Genomic DNA, 8,505 nt, shown 5'->3' with positions numbered 1-8,505 from the left:
CACTGAAGCAGCTTGAAAGCTGGGTAGAGGTATTTCAGGCCAAGGTCCAAGCCGGTCTCAGGAAATATGCACTCCACGCATCCTACCAGTCCTACTGACCAATCAAGGACGGACATAGAACCCACGTCAGGGGCCTTTGGGCTTACCATAAGACCACCGGTAACCATGGAGGTAGGTGGGTCTAGTTCTTCCAAAACATGGGGTATGTGGACCATTTACAATTCGGTTATATTTACACTTGTTTTTTTGTTTTGTTTTTCTTAAATAATATTTTTTATTAGAAGTAGACATATTATAAAGTATAGTTGCATATTATAGTAAAAAACTTTTCATATACATCAGTCATACATTATTAAAATTTTCAATTGTCGATTACTTCTAGTGTTTTTTTTGATAGAAAAAGAGAGAAAGAGAGAGAAAAGTTACGTGGAAAAGCTTTTCCCACTGAGAGTAGGGGAGATTCAAACAAGGGGACATGACTTGAGATTTAAGGGACTGAAGTTTAGGGGTAACATGAGGGGGAACTTCTTTACTCAGAGAGTGGTAGCTGTGTGGAATGAGCTTCCAGTGAAGGTGGTGGAGGCAGGTTCGTTTTTATCATTTAAAAATAAATTGGATAGTTATATGGATGGGAAAGGAATGGAGGGTTATGGTCTGAGCGCAGGTATATGGGACTAGGGGAGATTCTGTGTTCGGCACGGACTAGAAGGGTCGAGATGGCCTGTTTCCGTGCTGTAATTGTTATATGGTTATATGGTTAAATATAAAAAAAGAACAAAAAAGGTGGAATGGATTACTTATAATACGTCATTGGAGATAGGTTCGTAGATTATAAAATATGACTTTTCATCTAATCCTGAGTTCAAGTTTCAGTTGGGTTTTCGTGCCGGGCCAATCTATCCCGTCAGATAATTAATGAATGGAGCCCATATTTTATCAAAAAGTTCTTGTTTGTCCATTAAGACAAGTCTAATTCTTTCTAGATATAGGGTCTCCGACATTTCCACAATCCACATTTTAATTGTGGGGGTCGTAGGGCCTTTACAAAATTTTAATATTAATTTTTTCCCGGTTATTATACTGTAGTCGAGGACATTTCTTTGGCTTGTTGTGAGTGTTAAACTTTGCTCTGATATTCCAAGGATTATTAATTTTGAATTTGGATCCAGTTTTGTATTAATAACTTCTGAAATTATTTCAAAAATATGTCCAGAAATGTTTAATTTTTATACAATTTGCAAACGTATGTGTTAAATTAGCATCTAGATGTAGAAATTTATCACAAATAGGAGAGATTTGTGGGAAGATTCTATTTAGTTTTATTTTAGAGTAGTGTAATCTATTTAAGACTTTAAATTGTATTAAAGCATGTCTGGCATTTGACGAACATTGATGTATATATTGTAAACTTTCGTCCCACAAATCTTTCGTTATAGGATGACCTAATTCATTTTCCCATGTGTGTCTATATGGTTCCGTCGGTGGTACCTCGTTGTTTAGGAGGGTGTTATAAATATAAGCTATTAATTTTTCAGTGTTAGGATGCTTGATCAAACATTCATCAAGGATTTCTGGTTCCCTAGTCCTGTAGACTTGTGTGTTAGATTTAACATAATCTCTAATTTGTAGATATCTGAAGAAATTATTTGAGTGCAGTCCATGATTCTGTTGTAACTCCTGAAATGAAAGAAAAGTGCCTTTCCCATAAAGATGTCCAATCTTTTTAATTCCATATTTTTTCCATTGTTTGAAACCCTTATCCGAAAAGGATGGTTTGACTAAGGGATTATTTATAATGGGAAGGCATAGTGGTATATTAATCAATTTTAAAACTTTTTTAAATTGTTTCCAAATTCGTATTCCACTTTGTATTATGGGTTCTCCTTATAGATTTTTTGTGCAGTTTTGTGGTAGCAAATATGATCGGTCCAATTTCAAAAGGTTAACAGTCTTCCTTTTCCATCCGTAACCAATCTGGTTGTTGATCCAGTTCTTCCAGCCAGAAATTCATGTTTTTAATATGGACTGCCCAAAAATAAAACAAGAAATTTGGCAAAGCCAAACCTCCATTTATCTTTGACTTACATAAATGTTTTTACTTATTCTATGATTCTTATAATCATAGAATGGAGTCGACCTTTTTGAAAAAAAAGTTTTTGGGATATATATCGGGATTAATTGAAATAGGTACAGTAGCTGCGGTAACCATATAATATAACCATATAACAATTACAGCACGGAAACAGGCCATCTCGACCCCTCTAGTCCGTGCCGAACACATAATCTCCCCTAGTCCCATATACCTGCGCTCAGACCATAACCCTCCATTCCTTTCCCATCCATATAACTATCCAATTTATTTTTAAATGATAAAAACGAACCTGCCTCCACCACCTTCACTGGAAGCACATTCCACACAGCTACCACTCTCTGAGTAAAGAAGTTCCCCCTCATGTTACCCCTAAACTTCAGTCCCTTAATTCTCAAGTCATGTCCCCTTGTTTGAAGCTTCCCTACTCTCAGTGGGAAAAGCTTTTCCACGTCAACTCTGTCTATCCCTCTCATCATTTTAAAAACATCTATCAAGTCCCCCCTTAACCTTCTGCGCTCCAAAGAATAAAGCCCTAACTTGTTCAACCTTTCTCTGTAACTTAGTTGCTGAAACCCAGGCAACATTCTAGTAAATCTCCTCTGTACTCTCTCTATTTTGTTGACATCCTTCCTATAATTAGGCGACCAAAATTGTACACCATACTCCAGAATTGGCCTCACCAATGCCTTGTACAATTTTAACATTACGTCCCAACTTCTATACTCAATGCTCTGATTTATAAAGGCCAGCACACCAAAAGCTTTCTTTACCACCCTATCTACATGAGATTCCACTTTCATGGAACTGTGCACAGTTATTCCCAGATCCCTCTGTTCACCTACATTCTTCAATTCCCTACCATTTACCATGTACGTCCTATTTTGATTTGTCCTGCCAAGATGTAGCACCTCACACTTATCAGCATTAAACTCCATCTGCCATCTTTCAGCCCACTCTTCCAACTGGCATAAATCTCTCTGTAGACTTTGAAACTCTACTTCATTACCCGCAACCCCACCTATCTTAGTATCATCTGCATACTTACTAATCCAATTACCACACCATCGTCCAGATCATTGATGTACATGACAAACAACCGTGGACCCAAAACAGATCCCTGTGGCACCCCACTCGTCACTGGCCTCCAACCTGACAAACAACCATCCACCATTACTCTCTGGCATCTCCCATTCAGCCACTGTTGAATCCATCTTGCTACTCCACCATTAATACCCAACCATTGAACCTTCTTAACCAACCTTCCATGAGGAACCTTGTCAAAAGCCTTACTGAAGTCCATATACACAACATCCACTGCTTTACCCTCATCAATTTCCCGAGTAACATCTTCAAAGAATTCAAGAAGATTAGTTAAACATGACCTTCCAGGCATGTAAGAAGATCATTTTTATAGCATTAATTCTACCAAGCATTGAAATGGGAAGTGTTTTCCAGTATTGAATACTCTTGTGTAGTTTATTCAGTAAGGGTGGAAATTTTAGTTTAAATAAAGAGGTATATGTCTTAGTTACATAGATTCCTAAGTATTTAAATTTATCTTTAACTATTTTAAAAGGGGATTGTTGTAATCTATGTAGATTGAGTTTTGTTATTGGCATGATTTCACTTTTATTCCATTTAATTCTATATCATGAGAACTGACCAAATTGCGTTATTAAATTTAATAGATTTGGAATACTAGTTTCTATCTTTGTAATATATATTAGTACATCATCTGCATATAAGGAAATGTTATTCCTTGTTACTCTAGTGTTATATCCGTATATTCCTGTATGGGTTCTAACGATTTCTGTTAAGGGTTCGATTGCAAGAGCAAATAATAGTGGGAATAGTGAACATCCTTGTCTACAACCTCTAGAGAGGTTAAATTTAGTTGATAACATTTGGTTTGTTAATATTCTAGCTGTTGGATTAGAGTATAACAATTTAACCCATGTACAGTACTTCTCTCCCAATTGAAAATTTTCCATCACCGAAAATAAATATGGCCATTCAACCTGGTCAAATGCATTTTCAGCATCTAACGAAATAATTGCTAGATCTGCATTGGGGATTCCATTGGAGTATATAATATTGAATAGTCCTCTCAAATTACAAAATGAATAACGTTTTGGAATAAAACCTGTTTGGTCGGGGTGTATTAATGTGTTAATCACTAAGCTCAATCTATGAGATAGAATTTTAGTTAGTATTTTCTGATCAGTATTTAAAAGGGCTATTGCTCTACATGAACCTGGGTCTTCGAGATCCTTATCCGTTGTTGGTATGAGTATGATTGTAGATTCATTTAGAGTTGCTGGGAGTTTCTGTTGAGTGTAAGCATATTTGTACAGTGTCTGTAGGCGTGGAGAAACCAGGTTTATAAAATTCAGAACTTAGACCATCAAGACCTGCAGCCTTTCCATTTTTTAAAGATTTAATTGACTCTTCGATGTCTTTTATCGTAATTGCAGCACCCAGTGATTATCTCTCTCTTTCTGATCTAAACCCACAAGCTTACATTTATGTAGAAATATTTCCATTCCTGCTGATTGTTCTGTCATTTTAGATTAGTACAATTTTTGATAGTATTGTAAAAATCTATCATTAATATCTTTAGGCAGTGTTAGTGTTTCTCCCTTGTCTGTTCTAATTTTGTAAATTGTTTTTCCCCGTCCAGTTTACGAAGTTGGCGCGCTAATAGTTTTTGTGGTTTAAAAATTTAAATGTTTTGTATGTTGATAACGTTTTATAACTTGGTCTGAGTATATCTTGTTCAATTTATATTTCATTCTGCAATTTTATTGTGTTTTATCATGGATGGTGCTGCTGCATTTTCTATGTCTAATCGCCTTATTTCCATTTCCAGTTTCTGTTGTTTGGCCCTATTCTCTTTGTTAAGAAATGATTGAGAAGAGATTAATGCTCCTCGCACAAATGCTTTAAATGTTTCCCAAAGAAGGGAAGCAGAGATTTCAGGGCTATCATTAGCCTCAAAAAAGCATATTAATCTGTTTTACGAGGTATTCATTACATACCTTTTCTTTTAAGATTTGGGGATTAAGTCTCCATTGTGGCTGTGTCTCTACCATTCCGTTTAGTTTAATCATAAATGTTAGTGGAGCATGGTCTGAGATTATGATATTATTATATTGCGAGTTATAGGTAAATGGGATAAGTTTTGAGTCTACTAAAAATAATCTATCCTTGAGTAGGTGTTATGTACTGGTGAGTAAAATGAATATTCTCGACACGATGGGTTTTCAATTCTCCAAACATCCTTATTGTTGGTAGTATTAATATATGAGTTTAGAAATTCACTTGATTGGGATTTTAGTTTTCTTTGAGTTGATGATCTATCCAAATAAGCATCCATTGTACAATTTAAGTCTCCACCGATTATTAAGTTGTGTTGTGTACATTCCGGGATATTGTTAAGTATTCTCTTAAAAAACAGGGGGCTATCAAAATTTGGTCCATACACATTAAGGAGAGTCACCTTTTTTGAGTATAACTCCCCTGTTATTACAATATATCTGCCTTCAATATCTTCTATCGTTGATATATGTTTAAAGGGTATACCTTTACGAATTAATATTGCAACCCCTCTAGATGTATGTGAGAATGAGGAGTGGCACGCTTTAGCAATCCATTTTGCTTTCAATCTATGTTGTGCTTCCCTTTTCAAGTGTGTCTCCTGGAGAAATATTATATCTGTTTTCAATGATTTTAAATGAGCTAGCACTTTGCCTCTCTTAATAGGTTCATTAATTCCCTTAACATTCCAACTACAGAATTTAATTCCTTCACCCCCAATTTTCCTATTCACGTCTTGCATCTTGCGATTAGAGTGGTTAGAGCAGATGGTTCAGCACCCTCAACCCTACCTTATACTCGAACATCAGGTAGATGAGTTTTAAGTCTCGTCTGTTTTCCATCCGAACATATCTCCCTAAATAAAATATGTAATTCCACTCAAAATACAAAATATAATATATTATAAGGTAAAAGAGGTAATAAAAAATTATATTAGTTATGTGTAAAAGGTTGAAAAAGAAAAAAAACTACAGCTAAGATTAGTGCAGTTAGTGATAGCCACCCTAATGTGGCTAAGCATCTAAGGACTTCCGTAGCTTTTGGTAACCAAAAACATTACTAGCTCCGTACTTTCCTTAAAAGAAAAGTTTCAAATTCAGTGCAAGCAATTTATGGGGGGGAAAGGAAATATTGGTTATATTCCATTAATGATATTGAAATGTTAGCCTCGTATAACATAAACATTTGTCAAAGAATACTCAAAATCAAAATATCAGAGAGAGAACCACTATACATTTTTAATTATAAATACCTGGATCACACTTTACTTATATTTCATACTTTTGGTTAATTCTTAATTGATCCAGTTAGCAATAATTAGTGTTAATTAGTATTCATGATTATTAATAGTTGTTAGAAATTAGTACTAAAATGTAAATATTATATATCAGTAGCAAGATATTTGCCCAATTCTTGTTGCAGATTTTGGGCAGCACTTAAAAATACTGAAGAAGGGTTTCGGCCCGAAACGTCGCCTATTTCCTTCGCTCCATAGATGCTGCTGCACCCGCTGAGTTTCCCCAGCAATTTTGTGTACCTTCTTAAATATAATAGTTTAGAGTGTAGAGTTCCATATCTTCTCCGCGGGATAACAATATCCAGGTAAGTGTTGAGTGTTGAATATTATTCAATCTTCGGTCTTATCCTCGATACTCTTGGCGAATTCAAGTGCTTCTGTGTGCTTGATGAAGAAGTGTTCCTTCTTCTTGTAGGTTACTCTTAATGTTGCGGGGTATAACAGTCCGTATCTCAAATATTTTATGTTCTTCAGTATTCTTCTTGTTTCTGTAAACAACGCTCTCTTCTTGGCAACTTCCACAGGATAATCTCTAAATATACTAATCTTATCTCCTTCAAATACGAGATTTATGCTTTGGACAATTTCCTTCATCATATCATCCAAAACATGGTCATATTGCACCTTTACTATCAGTTGTCTTGGAGGGGCGCCCTCCCTTGGGCAACGTCTCGATACTCTGTGTGCTCGGGCAAGTAATGGTGCTTGATCCAGGTTCAAGACTTTTTTCAGTAGCTCTGCAGCAAATTCACGTGGGTCACGACTCCCCTCTCTGTCTTCCTGGACGCCCACGATTTTTAAATTATGGCGCCTCTGTCGTCCCTCCAAGTCACACATTTTTCGGTTATTCGATGCAATAACTTTGATAGACGTTTGTTCTCGGAGATAGGTTTTTTTGTAGTTTCGGTGCTTGTCTCAGCGATTTCCTCTAGTTCCTTTACAATCTCTTGGTGTTGATTTAATGTCTGGAGGATAGGTTCCAACTTAGAATCAATTCTAGATTACATCGAATTCAGTTTATCATTTACTTCTTCAATATTTTGAGTCAGATTTTCTTGTACATTTAATTTCCAGTCTTCCAGAACTTCATGTACAGTAGCTGTAACCTCTTCTTTAATTTGTTCTATAATTTCATTTTTTTTAAATTTCAGCACTTCCTTGAAGTTCTGTTTAAGATTGTTTAGTTCTTCTATTAATAAATTATTGGAATTAGATAAATTAGAGATTTCCTGCGCAAGAACATTTTTTAATTCCTCCATTTCAGTCTTTTTCTTCATTGAGATATCTTCTTGGAATGCTGTTAAAACTGAGGCCGAGGCTTCAGTTGGGCCTACCTCTTTAGCCCTGCCGGTTTTTCTCGCCTTGGGAGGGGGAGTATGTTGTGTCGACATTCTGCCGGTGTCGCGCACCTGATGACGTCACGACCTTACTGCAAAACAATCGGTGCCGATTTCAGCAGGTAGGACCTGTCTTTTCCCCCGTTTTTTGCGGTTTTTTCCCTGAGCTAGTTGGCGCGAATCTCTCCTACTCCATAGCGCCACCGGAAGTCCCTACACTTGTTTTTTGTACAAAGGACAATGATAACATGAGATTCAGATCCGTTTATAAACTAACTGATAACATGTGATTGGTTTATTTTGCACAGTATACAAGGATTTCAAGCATGGCTTGGAATTGGGGCCAGAGCTGTCTTTCGAGGCAGGCTCAGTATTACGGCCAGGGTTGCCTTCCGAGAAAAGCTGCGAAATATGGCCAGCGTTGCCTTTCGAGGCAGGCTCAGAATTATGGCCGGAGTTGTCTTTCAAGGCAGGCCCATTATTATGGCCAGAGTTGTCTTTCGAGACAGGCTCAGTATTACGGCCAGAATTACCGTTCGAGACAGGCTCGGGAATATGGTCAGAGCTGTCGTTCGAGGTAGGCACGAAATAATGACAGGCGTGGTCTGTTCATTGTGAACGATGGAGCATGTCGGGTCGACCTTAATTTAACTCGCATGTGCGACATAGACTTTTCCATCCTC

Source organism: Amblyraja radiata, chromosome 40, assembly GCF_010909765.2.
Source record: "Amblyraja radiata isolate CabotCenter1 chromosome 40, sAmbRad1.1.pri, whole genome shotgun sequence".
Lineage (NCBI taxonomy): Eukaryota > Metazoa > Chordata > Chondrichthyes > Rajiformes > Rajidae > Amblyraja > Amblyraja radiata.
The sequence above is the reverse complement of the archived record's forward strand: the minus strand, read 5'-3'. Positions refer to the sequence as shown.